This window comes from Chamaea fasciata, unplaced genomic scaffold, assembly GCF_029207755.1.
Source record: "Chamaea fasciata isolate MVZ Bird 193981 ecotype frontalis unplaced genomic scaffold, bChaFas1.0.hap1 SCAF_1, whole genome shotgun sequence".
NCBI lineage: Eukaryota > Metazoa > Chordata > Aves > Passeriformes > Sylviidae > Chamaea > Chamaea fasciata.
The window spans coordinates 118,834,291-118,855,717 of record NW_027094086.1 but is presented as its reverse complement, the minus strand read 5'-3'; the positions used below and the strand labels follow the sequence as shown (position 1 = coordinate 118,855,717).

The window sequence follows — 21,427 nt, the reverse complement described above, 5'->3', positions numbered from 1 at the left end:
ATATTTGTAAAACTATGCAAAAATAAGTGAATGTTAAAGGAAAAAAGTGCATAGAGACAGTTGGAAAAGCATGAATTTATAAAGGCCTTCTATGGAAAGCAAAATGCAGCTGACTGAAAAGTTTCCAATGAGGCTCAGTTATTATTAAAATTTGAGCTTTTGACAACAATTTTTTTTCAAGAGAAATTTGGATTTATTTTGCTGATAAATATCTTTTTTGTTATTTAAGACAGGTCTTGAAAAATAATGTTTTTTACTTGTATGCACTGAAAGATGATAAAGCTTTGTATATTCCATTTTCTATTTGATATTCAGTGTCACTTCTAAATGGTTCTGATGGTTCTGTTACTTCTTATTTGTTTCTGTGGGCAAATGCCCAAAAAGTGTGACAAGTAGCAAATGATAAACAGGCAATAATACTCTGGCATTTGCACATGTTACATTCTAGAGTTTTAAACTTTGGTCTCACCTGGTCTCGCCCAGGACGAGTCCTTGATTGGAAGCACAGCCAGCTGCAACTCTAATACCTCTTTCTTTTTTCCTTCTTAATAGACAGTTCTTTATCTCAGGGAGACTTGTTTTAAAGATGCAATGCTCCAATAACAGGATGTTTTGGAGTGTAGTTTGGATTGAGCTGGACAAAGGAAGGGTCTGTGGCTTCCCCGTTTAGCACTGAGCACAGGAGCGCTGAATTTCAGCAGCGCATCTGCACTGGCGTGTTTCTTGTGGAGCGGAATTATCGAATAGGACAAACATTACATATCATAATTAACTGATTGGCTTAGGGTCAGATATTAGGGTACTGCTAAACAATACCCAGAGGACTCAGGAAGATCTCTGTTGTGAGGGGAATACAAAGGTTTTGCACCCAACCAGAGTCTGGGGCAGTTTTGGATGAAATCTGCTTGGACTGTTGAATAAATCCAAACAAACGAGCACCCCAAAACTGCACCTGTGTTTTTCTGTGAGTCTGCAGTGACATACCGGAAGGTGGGTCAGTTGCACAGAGGACTGATAGCATTTTGGACATCTTCCCTAGGCTGAAGGGAAAGAATAGCCATAGTAGCAGAGATCAGGGGAACTTGGTTTATTTACCCTGCGGAGATGGCTACCGGGGGATTTAATCGCAGCTTTTAGCTACATACAGGGTAGTTACAGAGGAGACAGGGTCTGCCCCACTTTGCAGCATGAAGACGGAAGACAACAGGCTCGAGTTTCGGTGAGAGAAAATTCCATGAGACGTAAAGGAAGTAAGGTTCCAGCAGGAGAACTGTGGCAAGGCACAGCAACCGACTGGAGTCAGTCTCTTGCTACTGCAGATTTTCACACTTAGTCTGAAAAAAGGCCCCCAGCAGCCTGCTCTGATACTGCATTTAGTCCTGGCTGGAGCAGGAGGCTGGACAAGGTGACCTTCTGGGGTGCCTTCTGACTGAAACTATTCTCTGGACTTGCATTGGGCAATGATGGCAGCACGGGCTGTCTGTGCAGGGGGTGGAAGCAGGAAGAATTTTGATGAGCAAAAAGCAATAAGAAAAGCAAAAGGTGAGATAAGAACATAATGTCACCTACAGCATATCCTGTGCCTGCTTGTGTCCACATTGACTTGAGAAATAAAGAATGCATGCACTTGACGTAACACTCTAAATGTGGACTCTGAATTACTCTGTGCTTCAAGGTGCTTAATTTCCTAACTTCCCCATCACACTGTAAGTACAGGCACTCAAGTTTTAGTAGATGCCTGATAAACATGCAAAGATAAAACAGTAATAATGAAAAACAGCCATTTTTTTTGGCTGAAATGTTAGACAAAATACTGCAAAATTTTTTTTTTCAGTTTATAAACAGCTAAAGGGATTTTTTTCCTTCCTTTACTAAGCATCTGAAGTTTTTGCTTATAGTGAAGAATTGCAAGAGAATTCTAAAATCCTATGAGAAAATCCATCTCTGATGTATTTCCAAATTAGTCAGCTCATTACAGCTCTCCTTTTTTTTTTTTTTAAGGTGATGGAATTAAAATATAACCAAAAAAAAAAAACTTTTCAGCATGTTTGGCAAAACTAGGAGACAAGTAGGTATGGACTTTGTCCATAACCATATGAGGGATCCATTTGCTAATATCCCTGTAAGCTCAAATGATGTTTTACAGGAACTTAGCTAGCAAAAGCTGTTCCCTCTATAAAAGTAATGGCAGATTAATGTCTTTTTGCAGTGAACTCCCTGTATACCTTATTCTGCATTCATATTTGTCCATTAACTAATGATTATCCAATATGCTGTCACTACTATCACATGTAAAATCAAGCATGCTCAGTTATTTTATTATTGCAAAATTAATAATTTATTATCAAATAGAACATGAAGACTGAGGATCTATATATGACTCTTCACTGACAATATTTTCTGAAGTGACACAGACTCAATCTTATTTTTGTCTTGAGCTAAAGGGCTCAGAGAAGGGTATTCAAATTTATGAAGCTTGTAAAAGTGCAGTCCTAGAGTGTACAGCCCTGTTCTCATAATGCCTCTGGCACCTTCTTTATTGTCATGCATTCACCTTGTTTGCAAACTCCTTTCTTGTAATCAAGACAAGCTCTGTCCTCTTAAGGTGCTGTGCCTGACGCTTCGGTAAATGTCAAAGATGATTTTGCACCACTGTTGGATGCAGAGCAAATCACAGAATCTGGACGTATGGTAAAAGCTTCCTGGCTGGAAGAGCTAATCTCCTTGGTAAACAAAACAAAAAGTCCCATACTCTCCTGTAGAATATCATATTTTCCCTTGAAAACAGCATTCCTACCCAGTTAATTTATTACTGAATCTAATCAGTCTTTAAGATAGCTTTGAAATACCAGTGTTTGTTCTGTTTTTCATTAATACATTGATATTGATGTTCAGGTTTCTAACTGGCTGTGAAAATCAGTTAGGAAAAGTCTAGGAAAGAAGACATAAAAGAGGAATGAGTTGGAATATTGGGTTGTTTTGAATAGAGCAGGAAATGAATAAAAACTGACAGATTTAAGATTTCTTTTGTGTTACTGGTGTGCTTCATGCAGGTGAGCTATAACAGTAACCAGTTTTATGTGAATAACAAGCTTGTTGACTTAGTGGCTGAAATTAGAAATAGTAATTTAAGTCAATATGATTTAATTTCTTAATTATTCTGTCCAAATAAACAACAAAGACATTCTTGGGTTTTCAAGACAATTAAATTTTTAAAATAACTAAGTAAATTTACAGACTGATATGGCATTTCAAAATTGAATGTTTAGAAATGCTAAAATTTTCTGCTTTACCAAAGATTCTATTCTTCTCCACTTCCAAGATTTATGAAATACGATTTGTTAGTAAATTTAATATTTTTGGTCAACCTGAAAGTGCTGCTCTAGCTTTTGAGCTTGGCTGCAATTTTCTGCATAAATCACAGCAGTTACAGTGCAAGTGAATTCACTGTGATAGAGTATATTTAATTTGCACATACTCTGTAGATAATTGAAGTCTCTATCCTCATGTAACTTCAGGGGTTTCAGTCAGTATCAGGAGCCTCTATGAAAAGCTTTCTGTCATTTTTAGAACAAGCATGGCACCAGTCTCACGATGAAAAGTAAGGGGGTTGGTGCAGAAAAGGCTTTTGCAACTTAATTTTTTCCAGTATATCTTTGTCCTCACCCGGTGCGGGTTTCAGGGCCAGCACTGCATTGTGCTATCCTTTCGTCATCTCTTCCCCTGGTAAAACTAACTACAAGTTACTGTGGCGGAAGAAATCTTGCAAGGTTTGTAAAACCAAGGAATATTAAAGGAGGGCATGTAAATTCATGTTGCTAGATGATTGCAGGATTGGAGACTAGACGTCCATAGAAGACGATGGAAAAAAAGTTGTTTTTTCACCAGTGACAAATGCCCAGTAACTCTTCACTTTTTACAGCATGTCCAGTCTTTCAAGACCTCTGGGAAAGAGCTTCTTTTTGTGGAAACCTTGTGACTTAGAGAGTAAAATAGAGAGTTAAATCTTCTCTTCAGTGCCTTTATTCCCTGGAGTTTCAGTGACTTTTTATTTTGTCTGTCTGGGGTTTTGATGATTTGAAATACCAAAGGGACCCTGTGAGGGCTTTCACTTTCACATAGTCATAAGGACTGGTGGTCAGTAGGGCAGGTGTGACTGGATGCCCGCAGTGTTCATTGCATTTGAAAATCATGTTTTTGTTCCAATGGCGTGTTCCTCAATTACTTTTTTTTCTTCAGGTAAGAGTTGGAAGTTAATGAGGAAGCCCAAAAAACTCCATTTTAAGATTGCATTCTTTAAGCCATAAAATGAAGGTCCTTTGGGTGAGACAAAATGTACTAAATACTAAACACATCATTCAGAATGATTTTTTTTAATGGTCTTTTTTCTCAGAAAAGAGCACAAATGAAAAATATGTAGTGCTCTGTCTAAGAGGAAATCTGTCAAAACCGGTCAGGTTTTCAGGTGTTTTGTTTTTGGGGAAGAGCAAGGTTTGTCCATGATGTACTTTCAGTTGGTAAACTTTATGTCCCATAATGTGGAATTCTCATTTTGTTATTTCTCTTTGCGCTGATCCTTGATATGTTGCTTAAAAAAACCCCTGAGCAGTTATACCATATCTTTATATCATGTCAAAATGTCCTAATGCCATGCTCCTAATGTCAAAATTTTAATTGATTTTCCCGTGTTCAGGGTTAGGACGGGGCTGTATCATGTTCCACTACGTCATAAAAACAAAAATATTTAAAATATGTTTCAAATAAAATGAAGGGGGAGAAGAAAAAAATGCTTAACTTAGAAAAGATGTGGGATTCATTAACAAAGAAAAATACTGGCCACGGACCAATGGCAAGCCAAATGTTTTGCCAGCAGTTTGCAGTTCACAGTCATCATTGCCTGTCACTCCTCCTGCTGCACCAGCCCCTCCAAACATATAGGCCTTCCTTTTAAAGAGAAACCTGTCTGGTTTGAGTTGAATAAATTAATCTGGGTTTACTTAGTTTAAAAACAAAAATATAGAGAGCCCAATTTTATTTCATTATGCCCGTGGGTAAAGCAGTCCAAGGTAATTACAACCACAGTGCTGGTTGCTCTATCTTAATTAAAGAGGGTTTTTTTGCACAGAGGTTTTTGCACAACATAATAAAATAGTTTGTGGTCTGGCTAGCCTCAGTATCACAAGAGTGTACTCACTTGAGAAATTGTCAGGCTTTTCCAAAAGCTGAGGCCCTTCCACTGGAGAGGAAGCATGGAGCTGCTCAGCAGCTCAGCAGAGCACAGGTAGTTTACAGTAAGGGCACCATCGTAAATCATGCAGCAAACAACCTTTCATACGGTCTCGTACACTAAGTGGTAGGCTTGTCAGCAGCAATGAATCTGGACTTCAGTAGGTCTTTAAGCGATAATGTGCTCTGCAATGTGCAACACTGGTTACACACCTGTAACCAAACCTCTTATTTTTCCAAATTTTCCTGGTAGAGTTTTGGGGTTCTCTCTCTCTCTCTCTCCCTCTCCCTCTCCCTCTCCCTCCCTCTTTTTTTTTTTTTTTTTTTTTTTCTTTTTTGGTAGGGGTGTGTCTCCTTTGCAAATAAATATGACTTACTGCTTAGCAAATGATTTTAAAGAAAAGGCATCAAAGACATTTAAATAATGTACTTGGCATGCTAATTAAAAAATCTCTGAACCCAAATTTCAACAAGCATGAGTGAGATGGCCTGTTATTAGAAAAGTCAAAAGAGGCATGTTTGCTAGTTGAATAAATCAAGTAGCCTTGTAAAAACACTGTCTCAGAGATGATTAAGGGTAAGTGATTTTCATTACTACATTAAGTTCTCCTTTCTGTTGTGGTGCTTTTTATATCACTTCAAGCTTAGGTATTTACTTATGCTGCTTTAAAAAGCCTCAGCCCCTCACTTAAATCATGACCCAGTGCATCGATTCGGAAAGACAGCAACCCAAGCCAACTTGACTTAATGTTCAGGAACCTGACACGGGTCCTTCCTTTGTGAGTCCTCTCTCTACAGTTGGTGAAACTGACTTAAGTTTTGCAAATGCTTGTGAACCAGACACCAGGGTGGCTCAAGTCAGTAAAATTTCACTGCTTTCAACAAGTTCTCCTCCCTACCTGATGCTAGTCGTTTCCTTCAAATTGCACAATTTTCTTTTTTTCATAGATTTGAATACTACGGTATTTAGAGCCACCAGTTGTGCTAAGCCAGATCATAGTTGGGCGTATTGGCAAGGGCACGGTTCACAAATATTTATGAAACTAGCGGGAAGGGTCTCAAGGTTGGCATAAGGAACGTCAGAAGGGCCATAGGTGCCTCACTCAGGGAGTGACCAGCAGTGGATTTTGTTTCTTTTTGTTGGGGACATGGATTCTCCTACAGAGGGACAATTGAGTTTAGCTTCAACTGCTTGAACTGGCATAGTTTCACCTGAGCTTGCATTTTTGGAGAAGGAAATCCCAACGGGGTGTGCTCTGTACCCCAAGATAGGACTCCATCCAATGGAGGGACAGCCCTCAGCTGCATTTGGGCTGCTCTGAAGCACCACTAGCAGTGGTTGCCTGCAGGACAGGGGGAGCTGAAATGTGGTGTTTGACAAAGCCGAAGTATCTTCCAGCCTTCTTAGGCATGGCTGTGGTCCTTGGCAGCACTGACTGCATAAGTCTGGGCATGTGCTTATAGACAGCTGGGCTTCCTAGAGGCCTTCAAGCCTAGAATTAGCCATGTATAAATGGGGAGAATTAGCCTAGAGGTGGACCAGAGAGACTTCCATCCTCCCCTCTTAAGTTCAGAACAGGAAAATACTGGCTTACTTTCCACTCTGTGTGGCAAGGCTGAAGCAACAACATCCAAATACACTTCTAGGATGCAGCTGCCAAAGAAACGTTTCACAATGAACACAGAGGGGCATCCCTGTGGCAGCCTCAGCTGAGGTGCTAATGATTTCATAACCAGTTCCTTTATTACACAAGCTGTAATACCTGCTGAGACTGTTCAGCACGGGAGTGCCTGCTGCCAGGGCAGGAGCCAGGGTGCAATGGTAGACTGATAATGGGTTTGCATGTGGAACAGATCTGTAGTGTGTTTTACATACATGGCTTTGAAACTACAAGAAAACAGCCACTTTCTATTTCCATTTGCTTTAGAGGCTTCTTATGAATATATGAAATAGACATTTATTGTGACCATAACCCTACTACAAATTAAAATCAGATTGCAAGACCCCTGTGTAAAAGAAGCTCATTATAACATGCGGAGATGTCAAAAATGATACTAAATGACACTTAACTTTAAATCCCAAGCACTGTTTATCTATAACTTAGGGTTAAATTTACACTGGAAATAAGACCAGGAGCTTAGCAAGGTTTACAGGGGTGGGGGATGTCCCAGTAGATGTATAGCCACAGACTGAAGAATAAACAGCTGGTTGTATGTGTCTGCCAAATACAAAGTGTCTTGCATACATACTGCTGCATTTTCTTTTCTCAAGTCACAGATTACCTGTGTTACATATCCTGCATGGACTGGGTCAGATTTATATGAGGTGCAATGTTGTTGATTCACATGGTTTGTTGCTATAGAGAGAGATAAAGGCAGATTTCTGGTGTAAAGGTACACATATTCCTAAATGCTTAGTTTCTCATCAAATTTTATGTACGAGCCATTTTAAGGACTTGGTGTCTGGTAGGCTAATACAAGGTCTAAATCCATGCTTCACAAAATACAGAGACCAGGGGAAATAAAATACAAATATGCTGACCTGCAATCTGACTTTGCCACTATTCTTTATGCTCATCATACTTGCCTTTCCCAATTAAAAAAAAAAAAACCAACAAAATAAAACAACAGCAGAAAATGTAGAGTGGAGTGAGTAAGCCATGGCTTCCGACCCCTGGAAATCAGCCATACTCACTGCTGTGCAAATTCCTGCTGCTCTCTGAGCTGAGATCATACTGTTGGAGATGGCAAGCATATAGAGCACAGATCTGTATCTTTCTTCCATTGCTAAATATTAACAGTAAAAAATAAATGCAGGTGATGCAACAGGCTTTGACGGGGTCTATTTATGTGACTGTTGAGATATTTTAAACAGATCAGTAAAATGTCTGACTCCCTGTGACCAAATCAAATAGATATGATAGTGTAAACTGAGTGGAGCTGCCACTTTGCTGTTTAGGAAAAGTTAGCACTTTTTAATATGTTCACCTGCAGTGTATTGATGTGTCTCAGGGTATGTGGGGCAAACACTTATTTTATAGGAGACATCTGGAAAAGGGCACATTTCCATTATTCATCTTCTGCCTTGTCCCCTCCCTAAGTTGTGAGTCCTTTTTCCTCTGCCCTTCCAACTGCTCCAAGCAGTTTAAAAAAAAAAAAGCCAACAAAAAAAACCAAAACAAAAAAACCCCTCACAAAACCAACTAATGTTTCTTGAATGTCAGCATGCACTGACTGTCAGGCCCGCAAGACAAACAAATTACATTGTCAGAGGCCTTCCACTGACAGCTCCAGCCTACCCATTCCCACAGTATAAATCTGGAAACTCTTGATGCAAATGCTGCAGTTGAGTCTGATGGCTATAGTGGCACTTCACTGAAAAGTGGTACTTTGGAGTTGGGTTTTGCAGCATTGGGAGTTGATGGGAGTTGAAACCATGCTTGTGTTTCTGGGAGGACATTTTCAGTCCTGCATGTCTAAAGGAGACTCAGGCCATGTCAAGATCCGTGGCATTACTGCAAATGTACAAGTGCAGCAAGAGGGCTCCTTCTAGCATGGTCAGCCTGGCCTTTTTGAAGTATTTTATGCAAAGATTATTTCTTCTTTGCTGAATTGTTGTGTTGAGAACTGTGGGGTACAATATCTTAAAGTTATCCAGTACCCACAGAATTTCAAAAATCACCTGACTCAATTTTTTTCTCTGCTGATCATAATGCTGCTCTTTTACTTCCTCTGGCATGGCAGTTTTCTAGTTAAAGCACTGTTTCAGTAGCAGTTCTTAAAGGGAAAGAAGTGGAGGAAAAAAGAAACAGTTCAAACCATGGCTATTCATGGAGTATGCATGAACACTTATGGTTCATGTAAAGACATTAAATAAACAATTAGCAGTGTGTTAGTTCATACTACAGACTCTTGGAAGCTGGCAGGATGACCTGGGCGTTTTTTACATATGACTCTCTACTGACCATTAAGTCCTTTACTCTAAACTGGTGCAGAAGATTATTTTAATCTTCAGTGCAAAGTTCTGGTTTGAGAGAATGTTTCCTGTTTAAGACAGCCTTTCTTTCAAGACGAAGATAAGAGAAGATAAAATAAAAAAACCTCCAAACAACAAACGAACAGAAAAACCCCATCTGTGAAACAGTAAACCAAACACATCAGTAGAAATTGGAAGGTAAAGATGTAAAATAACCTTTGTTTCTTCTTAGTATGATGTACCATGTCATTAGCAGTCATTAAGTCAGTATTAAGTCAGTATTCAGGGTATAATTTAGGAAAATGTCTTCATAGGGGTCATACCTTTTAATGGGTGTCATTCTGTTCTAAGTGACTGTATGAGCAGCACGCCTGTGAACTTCAATGGCAAGAGCATCATGCCCAAAAGAACATCTGCCACCTTGTCTTTCTCAACTCAACAGTATGTGCTGCACAAAGCAAACAGGCTGAACAGAACAGTGGAAAGGTTCTTTGCAGATCAGCATAGGCTTCAGTGATGGTATCAAGAAGAGCAAGGGTAGAGTTTGACAAGTGCTTTCAGGAGAAATTTTGTGAATATGGTGATTCCTCTGCTTCACTTCATAAGCTAATCACCACCAGGGATCAGGAGAATTTGCTTGGTAGCAGTCCACAGATGTCAAAGTGGAAGATGGGGATTTTTGTTTTCTTTTGAAGCATAAGACACAGATCAGTGTCAAAGCTTGTTTTACAACTGGATGTAGTGCATGTTATATACTGTCTGTTTATGGAGTGTGCGTGCATGTGTGCGTGTGAGTGAGATTCCCAGTTGGTTTAAATCCATTGTCTTTGGCAAAGCTGTGTGCTGTGCACCATAGAGAATTGGCTCTCTTGCTATTGATATATTCATTCTATTCTTGTTTTCTCAAATGATTGTGTTAAGTGGGCTACAGCTCATGAGGTCTCTTTTTTTTCAGGTTTATATTTCCTCAAATAATTTGGTCATAAATAAGCACATTTTGAAGATCACCCGATAGACTAATGTGAAATGATTCTTAGGATAAAAGTTTTGAATATGATTTTTGAATATTGTTTGTCTCATTTAAAAGAATAGTTCAAAAGAGAACTTGGTTAAAAATTCCTGATTCAAAAAAACGACTTGGAGATACTTACCTTTTCATATTTTATTCCATTTCCACTTGCTCCTATTTAGAACATTTCATAACAGTAAGTATCCTTTCTGCTTTAAGCTAGAGAGTTAAAAAAAAGTGTGTTTGGTATTTGCATTACTGGTCACTTAGACTTGCTGCTTTTCATCATGTATATTGGCTGGTTTGTATGCATATTTCTTAAACCAAGATTTAAGATTTACTTGTTATCTGGAATTTGATCAATAACTTGAGAGGCTACTGTAGCCACAATAAGAATGAAAATAATCCCAAACTGTTGAAAATTCAGCTTGGAGCACCCGAAGTGGTAATGACTGCAATTGTAGTTTTGTCGATATTTATAAATCAATGCAAACCAGAAACTGGATGTTTTAATTTACTACAGTTTCAATGTAACTGATACCCTCAAGTTTAGAGCTTTAAGCTTTCTGAAGTGCAATGTTATTGCAGGGCATGCATCCAATTTTTAAAACATTATATAGATTGGAGACAGATGAGCTTTTCAGAATTATTTTAGGCCTATTTTGATTGAATGCCTGAGATGCATTTTCCAGTGGAAATTAATTGCATTGATGTGAAAACAAATGAACCCCAACCTCAAAATTAGCTACAGGTTCCTGCTTGAACCAGTACTTAAAAGAGAGGGAGTGGGCATGGATAGTGACTGGGAATTACGATGACAATGTACACTTTGTTGGTAGAATCAAATAACCTTTCTTCAATGCCTGGTCTTTTTTTGCTGTCTCTCTTAGCACGCATGCGTGCGTAGAGAGAAAATTTCCCATGTATCTGTGACTGGACATGAGTGGACAATGGCTTTTATTTGCTATCATTGCTTCCCTTTGCGTGCTGCTGGAAACCTTTGCTGGCCTGTATCAGCAAAGTCTCCCTCAGCCACTGCCTGTAGCACTTCTGTTGTTGTCATGGGACATTTCTGGAGCACACATTTCTTGGGGATTGTGCTAGGTGAATTTATTAGTAAATAGCAGTTACCATGATTTCTGCTCTTCAGTGTAATTTACCTTAGCTATGCAAAAACTGCCCTTGTGATTCCTGTTTCTTTGACTGATGCTCGCAATCAGTGGATATCTCCCAGTGAGAGGCAAGCAGGGAAGGCAGTGTGAATCCTTTAAATTACAAGAGCAAACAACATTGACTTGGAGCTGATCTCTGTTGAAGTACAGCTGCAGCAGTTCTCCATGACTTTGTTCTGTGTGCCTTGAGATTCACCTCTTCCCTGTGCTTCTCATCATTTGTACTAATATAGCTGTCAGCTGGGATTTTTAGCATGTTTAAGAGATGAAGCGTGTGCAAAGGTTCCTCCCAAGAAATGGCATTTATTCATTTTGATCTTCATGAAAATTTGAAGGGAATCAGCGAAGTGGGTTGGGGGTGGGAAGAGGGTCACTGAAGATACATAGCTATTTGGCAGCATTAAAATATTTTTACCCCTGGAGATGACTTGCTGAACAGATAATTGAGAGTACACCCTCATGTGTGTGCTCTCCTGCCCTCCTCCCCCGCTGCCACCGCCTGAAACAACCAGCAGCTTTGAGACACTGAGCATATTTGGGGCTGTGACCATGGTGGGCCGTGCTAGCTTTCCTCCAGGCTGTAGAGAGAGGTTGTCACTGCAGGAACAATGTGCTGATGGCAGAAGTGCTTGGGAAGCAATGAGCGTTTAAAAGCACAGAGTTTCTCCATGGTATTCTTGTTAAAGGATAGGATTAAGAGCCGGATTTTGGTCTGCCGCTGATGTCACAAATCATCTGAGAGTTTTTCAGGCTTCTAATTTTCATTTATTTGCTTATTTCCTATTTTGTTTATGGAATCATTAGAATTATCTTATATAATGCCTTTCTTAGAGATTTCTACAGTATGTGTTACTTTTGTAGTATTTTTAGTGTTGAGTGTAGAATTTAAATCTCAGTAAATAAACAGTCTCACATGTAGATACATCTGCATACTGTCTTCATTAGTGACCGTGCTTTGCTAACCAGAGCAAACTCTGCTTTCCATAGTGGATAACAGAAGACTTGTGTCTTGTCAGCAGGAGACAGAGTGAATCTGCCAGTGGCAGATGATGGACTGGTTTTCTCTCATTTAGGCTGTTTTCTTTAGTCAATCTGTTTTATAGCAAAATGGTAATCAAATCTCTGCTCCATGCCCAACCATAGCATTGTGGCTGCATGTGCTATGAGTTGTATTGCCACATGATCTTGAGACTCAGTAACACTTGGAGCCACTGTCTTTGTACAAGCTCTGGACTGATGAGCATGAATGAGAAACTGATGGTTACAGTTTTATTAGTTGATTAATATGGAGCTGAAGAAATGCAAAGATTCACATTAATCACCTTCTAATTAATGTTATTTTATATTTAAATTGCTGGAAGCTTCTTTTGGGGTCAACTTTGTCTTTTTGTCAACTACCCACAGCAGCTGTTTTTCTGTGGGGACCTACATTAGGTACCTGAACTGAATTAGCCATGACCAGAAACTGGCCTGCAATTTAAAGCCTTCACTTAAGTAGCAATCTTAATTTGATTAATTAATGCAGGACCCTTTTCCCAGCCTCTTTGTGCACAGCAGCCTTTCCGCTCTAACTTTTACAGCGTGGGATGTGGGGGCCCACGGGCGCAATGTTGAGGAAGAAAAAGTCAAGAGAGGTAAAGCCACCCAAAATATTAGTATAGCAGTCCTGTCTGCCTGCAGGCACATGAAGACATCAGCAAGTACATCTTTCTTAGGCACCCAGGCAGGCAAACATCTCTGAAACACGGGGGCATGAAACTGCTGCCGCAGCATCCATCATCCTGTGAAGGACAGTGAAAACATGTGCTGTCATCTTTGACATTTTAATTGAAAAGAAAGCTTACACAGATTTCGACCTTAAGCAGTATGTTTATACAAGTGTATACAGAGAAATAATCTGTCAGTTCAGTGCAGGCTCATTGCTATAGGAGTTGGTTTAGTAGCTGAACAATCCAACATTAGCTCACACACCTTGCCTTGTTCCATGCCTCAATAATTTTTAGTAGAAATACTTTGCCTAGAGGCATGCAGTTATTAAAAAAGAGGCTCAGCTTGCTTAAAGTCTGGAATTATTAGCTCATGGTAACAAGCCTGCACTGGAGAAACTGTTGGTTCTTTGTTTTCATAACTTTGCTGTAATTCACCATCTTATTTTCAGAGACAAACTTCTGCATTGTTTGGGAAGTTAAAAAAAAAAAGGAAAAAAGAAAAATAAATCACTTCAAAAAGTGGGTTTTTTTTTTTTTCATTTTTATTATAAAGAGGGTTTACAAAGCTCTTTTATCTTAGTATTCCTATTAAATTGCACTGGTCCAAATAATAAGGGTAAATAGAAAGACAATTTTGAGAAATTTGTTTTATCTCATTTCCAATATAGGCATCAGTTGGTAGTGACTAATCAGTGAGAGCTCTCTAAAGATCCTCTCCTCCCTTTAAGAGTAAAATGTACTTTTTCTCCATCCTTTTTGCAACCTACTGTCCCTTTCAGATGCGAAGTTGTGAAGGTCGAATAAAACCCATTTGCACTGCTGTAACATGTGTGTGAAAGGAGTCGATTGAGTGAATGAGGGCTCCAGCACCTTTAGATAGTCCAAACCTGGCAGAAGAATTACTTGGTGTAATTCAGTTGTCACTTTATCTGGATGCTGCGGGTAGGTTTCTCTCCAGCTGTTTAACCTGTTGATACTTTTCCTCAGTGAGCCTCAGATTTTCAAATTTTCTTGATTTTGCTTGTCAGGCTGGAATCTTAAGCCCAGATTTTAGAAAAAATGGTCATGTTAAAAAGTGTTCGTGTAAGCTTTATTGCCATTATTATTCCTGGTTTTAAGTCAGCTGCCATTTGATATACTTGTGTGTTATAGCTACCTATTTTTTCAATGAAAAATGATACACCTTTATTCGTGGGGCTGCAAAATTATTTGTTTTCCTGAAGAACTAAGCTTGATTCTGTCTGAGCTGAGAGATTGCGATGAGAGTGGAATCAGTTTGACATTGTTGCTTGCTTTTATGATCAAATCCTATTTATGTTGCAGCTTTTTGGGTTTATGCCACTTCTTTTTTGTTATTTTAATACAAGAATGTGTTTTAATGTGGGCTAGTTCTTTATAATCCTTGAACCTTCCTTTTGCAGCATTTCCCTGTTTTGCTTTAACTATGCCATTATCCTTCACATATCATTTGTGAGTTCCAGCTGTGTGCATAACACTGTGCAGAACATAAACTTCTCCAAGGAGGTTATAGTCTAAGAAACCATTCTAGCTTTTCTTATTTTTCTTGTAATGGGTCAGGCAATAAGACCCAGTGAAATATTTAGAGGGAAAGAAAGATTGAAACCAGCAGTTTCTAAGACCTGTGAGAGCCAAAAGGCAAATGTTAATGGGTTTTGTGAGGCTTCCAAGGACCTGTTGGTCCTTGTACTTGTGCTGAATTTGCACAGGTTCCTCAAACGTGTTCAGGAAATATAGGTGGCATTAGCACAACTGGAGTTTAAAGGCAAGATTTATCATTGACTAAACCTTTAAATACATTTTGCCCCACTAAATATGTGATGGGCCTCCTGATTTTTGGGGCTTTTCTCCTACTAGCTCAGGTGAAAAGTACTGAATTTTTAACCAAACTTGAAGGCATTTTTCCCACAGGATGATAGGATTTTACTGTATATATATGTATATCTCCATTCTCTGGTGTTTGTTTCACTTATTCTTTCCCTTCATTTGGGTGTTCTGTTCTTGTGTATTAGAGCAAGTGATCAAGAATGCACTTCTGATGGAGTTGCATTGTTTCCAATGGCTTCTCCTCAAGTGACATTGCTTCCTCCTCAGCTGAATTGAAAAGTGACATCTCTTTAGTTGCTTTTGACTTCTGTTCTGTATAATTTCATATCTGTATGCTGCATCTTGCTCCTTTTGTCATGCTTGTTGCTGAATTTCTTCTTCCTCTGTGCCGTTGTGTAGCTCATTACCTTAATTGTGCCAGCTCTTCTGAGACACTTACATGGGCTTTCCCTTCACTTCTGAATCAAGCTTCTTGTCTTTAAGACTTTTCCACGCTTAGCCTTATCTTATCTCAGTCCTCCAGTTTCCCATTACGGTGTCAAGCATCACTTTCACTTTGCCAGTGTCTGTACAATCAGCTGGTTTCTGTTTCCCAGGCAGAAATCTCATCTTGTCCAACACTAGGAAAATACCTAAAGATAGAAAATACATGAAGATACATGGACACCCCATTTAAAAATCCCTACAGAAAGCATTGCTTTGTCTGCATGCTTCCCAAATCCTCTAAGTTATGAGCCACAATTTTTCCTCTCTAGAGTGTTGCCCTTCTTGTGTCTCAGTCTTAGTTACTCCCTTCCTCTTGCAAACTTCTCAGTCCTGTCATTTCTGAGCATACCAGTTAAGTAAAAAACAAAGAAACAAAAAGGCAACCAGAGTCGTGCCTCTAAATTGTAGCATATTTATTTGCTTGTGTGTTCAGTCTCCCTCTTCTACTTTTCATCTGGCTTGTGTCCGTAGAATGTAAACACCCTCTGTATGAATTGTCTCTTATCTGTGTTTGTACAGTGCCAGGCTCAATGGGGTCCCGGTCCTGACTGGGACCTTTGGGCACCACCACAGTATAAATGTCTGCTACTGATAATAATAATCTGCCCACATCATGCAGATGTCTGAATTATCTGAGAAATACAAACAAGGATCTTTACTAGGTTGGCAGGGAGCCATGAATTCTAGGTGCCAGCTTTCTTTTCCCCTGAATATGGCTTGGCTCCCTGAAAAATCCTGGTGACACAAACCTCCCACTTCTAGGAAAGCTTGGCTCTCTGGTTGTGATGTGATTAAAATATCATTAAACATGGGATACAGCAGGTCAGGTGAGGTCCCTTGCAACTATGCGAGGTATTTCAAGTACTGGTCTGATGCTTTGTTGTTCCTTTCTCTTGTGTTTATTTTTTCTTTCCTCTGAATGACAAATGGATAAATTGAAACTAGACAGAACTGCCCTCCTTTGAGGGTGGGAAATAATGGATCACAAATGAGGAAAGCTCTAGTTAGACTGATAGGTTTAAATAATGAGTGTGGATCAAAAATCAGCAGACAAGTAGCAAATGAGGCAGCCCCTCCAGTCAGAACACATTTCTCAGATTAAAACATCCCCTCCATGTCTTTGCTTCTGACTGAATTGTTCAAGTATTGAAGGCTCAGGACAGCATTTGGGCCAGGTACTGTGGCTGCAGTAGCTGCTGTAAAAGCAGTTTGCAGCCGGTCTGTGGAAACACATGCTCCAGGAAACTTACTTTCTGCAATGACAAGTTTAGTTGTGACAGTACCTGGCTGTCAATGAGACTTTCAGAGGGTAGACTGCAGCCAGCTGTGCTTATTCTCAGTATAGTAGGCTACCTGGGGGCTTCAGCCTGAAAACCACCCAAACCACATGCACATACTGACATCCCTTGAAAAGATCGAGGCTGCAGGCATGCAGTGATTGCTCCTCATTACATTGACCATAACGATATCATTGCTGCCTTATTCACCTCTGTCTCCCTATTACTTCTACTCACTCTCCCTCATTTTTTCCTTGATCTCCAAGCTTTTTGGGGTAGAACCTCACCTCACCTCACCTCACCTCACCTCACCTCACCTCACCTCACCTCACCTCACCTCACCTCACCTCGCCCACATATTTTAAACCAAGACTACTAGGCACTTTTGTGATAAATATGTAGATGCATGTTTATACATATATGTATATAAAAATGATGAGAGTCTGATCAAGTGTGTTGTGTAATGGCAGTGTGGTACAGAAATACCCCAGCCAGTGTTGACCTGACATGGCAAATTTCCACAGCACAACCAGCCACCTATGAGCTGCTCTGGTGTGAGCTGGCTGGGTCTGAAGGCTATGGAAAGTCAAGACAAGTTCCTTTACTCCAGTGCAACTCAGTATACTTCTGGCTAAACTTTTTCCACCCCAGAGCTAGCTGAAGTGGAACAAATGGGTTGTGATGTAGGTATTCTTGATGACCTTGCACAGATGTTATGTGCAAGGGAATAAGGAGCAGTAGGGAGGTCATGGTAAGACCCACTGACCCAGAGTGCTTTGCCATAATAGAAAACATTCTGCAGTGATACTTTAAATAGCATCTGCCCAAATTGTCCTTGAAGACTTCTAGTTAAGGGAAGCCTAGTCTTTTAACAGTCGAGTATAATGTTTAGTCATCAGCAATCAATTGCATCATATCAGACGGAGTATTTGGTATTAAGGAGGCACACACTGAAGTATATATCCTAGATATTTGATTGCATTTGAGGAGTTATCTTTAATCATTGGGTAGAGTCATATGATGGAACATGATCGAGTCATCATGGCTTAGCAGGGTGCCACCCATCTGTTTAAATGTTAATAAGGGTGACTCATGGTGTTTAGCACTACCATGCAGAGGAAGAAGAGCCAGCGTGGTCAGTTACAGCAGCTTGGCAAACGTGTGGTATTTTACTAAGCCACTGTAATGCTGACTATCCAGGCCACGTATGCCCAAAGAGACAGCATTCAAACGCTGACCAAGACCCCATCGTGTTCAAGAGCAGGCTTCTACTGGAACACAATAAAAATTCTTAGATTTTGGAAAACTTCCACAGATAGCCAGATTTTCAGTGAGGTTGAGCATCTGCCAGTTCTCTGTCTTATATGTCCTTTATCTGTGAGCTGTTTGCCCAACAGCCCTATTTGTTTAGCAACACAGGTGCCAAGGAATAAAAATCTCCCAGTCAGCAATATTGATTGATAGGCTGCAGGCAGTATGTCCTCAGCATTTACAAAGAGAGGAGCAGATTCAGTATGTCCACCATTAAAAATGACAACTGTAAACTCTCACTGACTTTCTTTGCTGCCTGATAGAAAGCAACAACAAAAGAGATTGTTATGTCCTTGGAAGAGATGTCTTGGACAAATTGAGTACCTCAGCCTGTACAATTCTGTGCCATACACATTCCCTGAGCTCTATGAGGGTGGGTGTGCAGGAGCACATGATAAATCCATGACCTGTGTTCAGTATAGGAGCAATGGAGGTATCCATGAGTACTGGCCAATGGCAGTTTCCCTGATATGGGAGGGGGGAATCCAGAGTGCGTTATGTAGCACTTTTATCGATGGCAGGAGCACTACAGGCATTTCAACAGAGGCTCAACCTTGAAGTGCAAGGTTTCTCTGACTGCTCTGCACCTCTTTTAAAAAACAGGCTTAGGAAGAGATTAGCAGGAGTGTAGTAAGAAAACATACCTGAAGAACTGAAGATTTTTTTTTTCCCTTTAGCTCAGTGTGCTTTGTCCTAGAATGAAGCAGTGTTGAAGGTAAAACTGGGGACAGCAAGGAAGCTTCTTTGCCATTTTAATAAATACCAATAATTCCCTTTTGCCCAAACTCATTAAAGCAACTTTGGAGATTTTTTTGGCTCTGGAATATATAAGCAAAACCCAAACCATGCAGTCCCTTGAGAATTGCTTGCACAGATTGTATAGGTCAGGCCAAAATAAGTTTCTTTCAAACAGCCTAACACCTAAGCTTATTATGAAACTGGTGAATTGTACAAAGGGTCTGTATGTTGGGCACTCTCAGATTGAATAAAGATGTGGGGGTACTTGTTTTATTTTGACCCCACTGAAAACTCAAGAGGTATTTTTATTGAATGCATGGGTCTGGCCAGTGCAGTTCCCATAGATTCTGTTCCATAGATCTAAGGTCACACACTTCTGAACTGGTGGACTCAGAGGGCTGCAGAATGGGCAGGTGGGTGCACACCTCAGTCTCATTCCAGGCCAGGCAGAAGAGTGCACCAGTGCTTTCTCCTGGACTCCCCACTCCTCCTGCCTGCTGTCTGGTGCAACTCCACGTACATCCCCAGCTGGGGCTGCAGCATGCTCTGTTCTGGCCCTCAAAGGCCCCAGCATGGGGTTCCAGCCCTTCTGTCTGGCACATGCACTTTAAAGCATGAGGTGGAGAAGACCTGTTTGAGTTTGTTGTCGGCTGCTCTACCGGCCAGTAGTTCTCAGTACGGGCCAGTGGGAAGTGGACCCTGCTTGTGAGGGTCTCTACAGCCTCTGAAGCTGAAACTGAGATCTCCTCCTCACATTCAACCTGATATCTCCTCACTTTTTTCTTTCCGAAAGAGCACTGAATCTGCTTTTCATGCTATTTTGACCCTGTCCTATTGGTTTGTCAAGTCCTCATGTGTGAATGAGTCCTGGTACATGGAGCAGCTGAGTTTAAGTGGACAGTAGAATGGGTCAGGGTCTGTGTACTTTGAGTATATTTTCTGAGCTCATTTTTCCTGCACTGGATCAATTCCACTTATGCCACCTCTGCATCTTCCTCGGCTTAGCCATGTGCTAAGCTGACTGTAGAGCCACATATCCCAGAAGTTCATTCATGCTCCCTCACAGAACTTAGTGCACTCTCACAGGATTCCGCCACACATTTGGAAAATGTTGTCTGGAGTTTTTTTAAGGTGATACGAAGATGTAAGTACATCATACTCCTCCATCAGCAGATAACCAGGAAGGAATAGGAAGAACTCCTTGCCTGTGTCTGAGATACATTTGTTGTTATTTTTGGGTTTCTTTCTTCCCCTTCTGAATAAGTACTGTATGTGTCCGGGAGGATTTTTAAAACATCCTTCAAAACACAGGCTTTTTCTCTCCACGGAGAACCAAGACAAAAGGATGGGTTCAGTTGTGTGCAGCTGCTAAAAGAGGGCAGCTGAGGGCAGAAGGGTGGGAGGAGCAGAGTGTCTGAGTATGAGGGAATTGTCAGGGCAAGGATTTTGAGGTGGCATTTGTTAGGATAGAAATGTTTCAAGGGAAACAGGGTTGAAAAGGTGAGTTTGGAAGGACTGCAAGTCCAAGGATGGGAAATACTGTGGAGTTTTAAAGAAAAGGGGATTAGGTGCCTTGAAGTCTTGGCAAAAAAGGAGACTTGTATGTCTGAAGAAGGTGGTTTTGCCATCAGACAAGCACCTAACTTTGGGACCCTGGATGTGGTGTCCTCCATACTGGATGTCTGTGAATTCCATTGCTTTGGGCTTTTTGCACATTGTTAGATAACTGGAAGTGGCAGCTAAAATTAGAGGAGGGCTGTATGTATTCATGGTTGCCAGTACCACTTGCAATTGGAGGGGCAAAATATAAAGCCCCATTATTTGGTGTGACACAGTTCAGGCCAAGCAGGATAGTCTTACCCCTTGCTCCTCCAGGGTTATGACCGCTTCCTCTGACTGGGTTTCATCCCAGTTTTGAGGCTTTTATGGCTAGTTGTGGATTCATCACTGAAGCAAAGGATGCTTCTGCCAAGATTTCCATGATAGCCCCTGCAGAGGTGCTTCAAAATCCCAGATTATGCACTCTCTTCTCCAGTCCATCTTGTACCTTTAGGGGCAACTCTCCTTCCCAATAAGCAGTCTAAACCATGTGCCATATAGAACAGCATCCTGTTCTCGGAGAATTTGACACACCTACTTGTACTGTCAATGTTTGTTGGGACACTGTATGTGAAAACTTTATTTTCAAGCTTTTTGAAAGCTTGAAAAGGTAGCAAATTACACTCACCCAAAACTTCAAGCAACTCACACTTTCTTAAGAACTAGAAAAAAAAATTCCCCAAAACAGCAAAAAACTGGTAACATAATTTCCAAGGCCGTGTTCTTAAAGACTTTTTTCAAAGTGTAGTCCCAGGATTGTTTAATCCATTAATTTTGTGATTCTACTTTGTAAGTGAGTCTACTTTTTTACATGCAGTTTTCCCTGTGCCGTACTTAAAAAAAAAAAAAAATTCCTTCTAAATATTTTGGACTCCTTTTGCTAAAATAATTCACTCTGCTTTTTTGTAGTCCATATGTTTTTCTTTCATAAACTGCTTAATCTGAATGTAGTTTTCCTAATTTTATTTCTACTTTTTTTCCCCCTATTTTTTGTGTCCTGGTGGTGTGCTAAGTGGTAAAATTAGTAATCTTGCTTTGGAACAATGGCTTGGTAGATTTTTACAGGAGAGAATATCAAG

General features: G+C 40.3%; 1 protein-coding gene across 5 annotated transcripts in view; it reads left to right on the top strand.

Annotated features, from left to right (window-relative positions):
* The window catches only part of CREB5 (cAMP responsive element binding protein 5), a 257,956-nt gene that overhangs the window by 161,201 nt on the left and 75,328 nt on the right, over window positions 1–21,427 (top strand). The gene's annotated exons all lie outside the window — the stretch shown is intronic.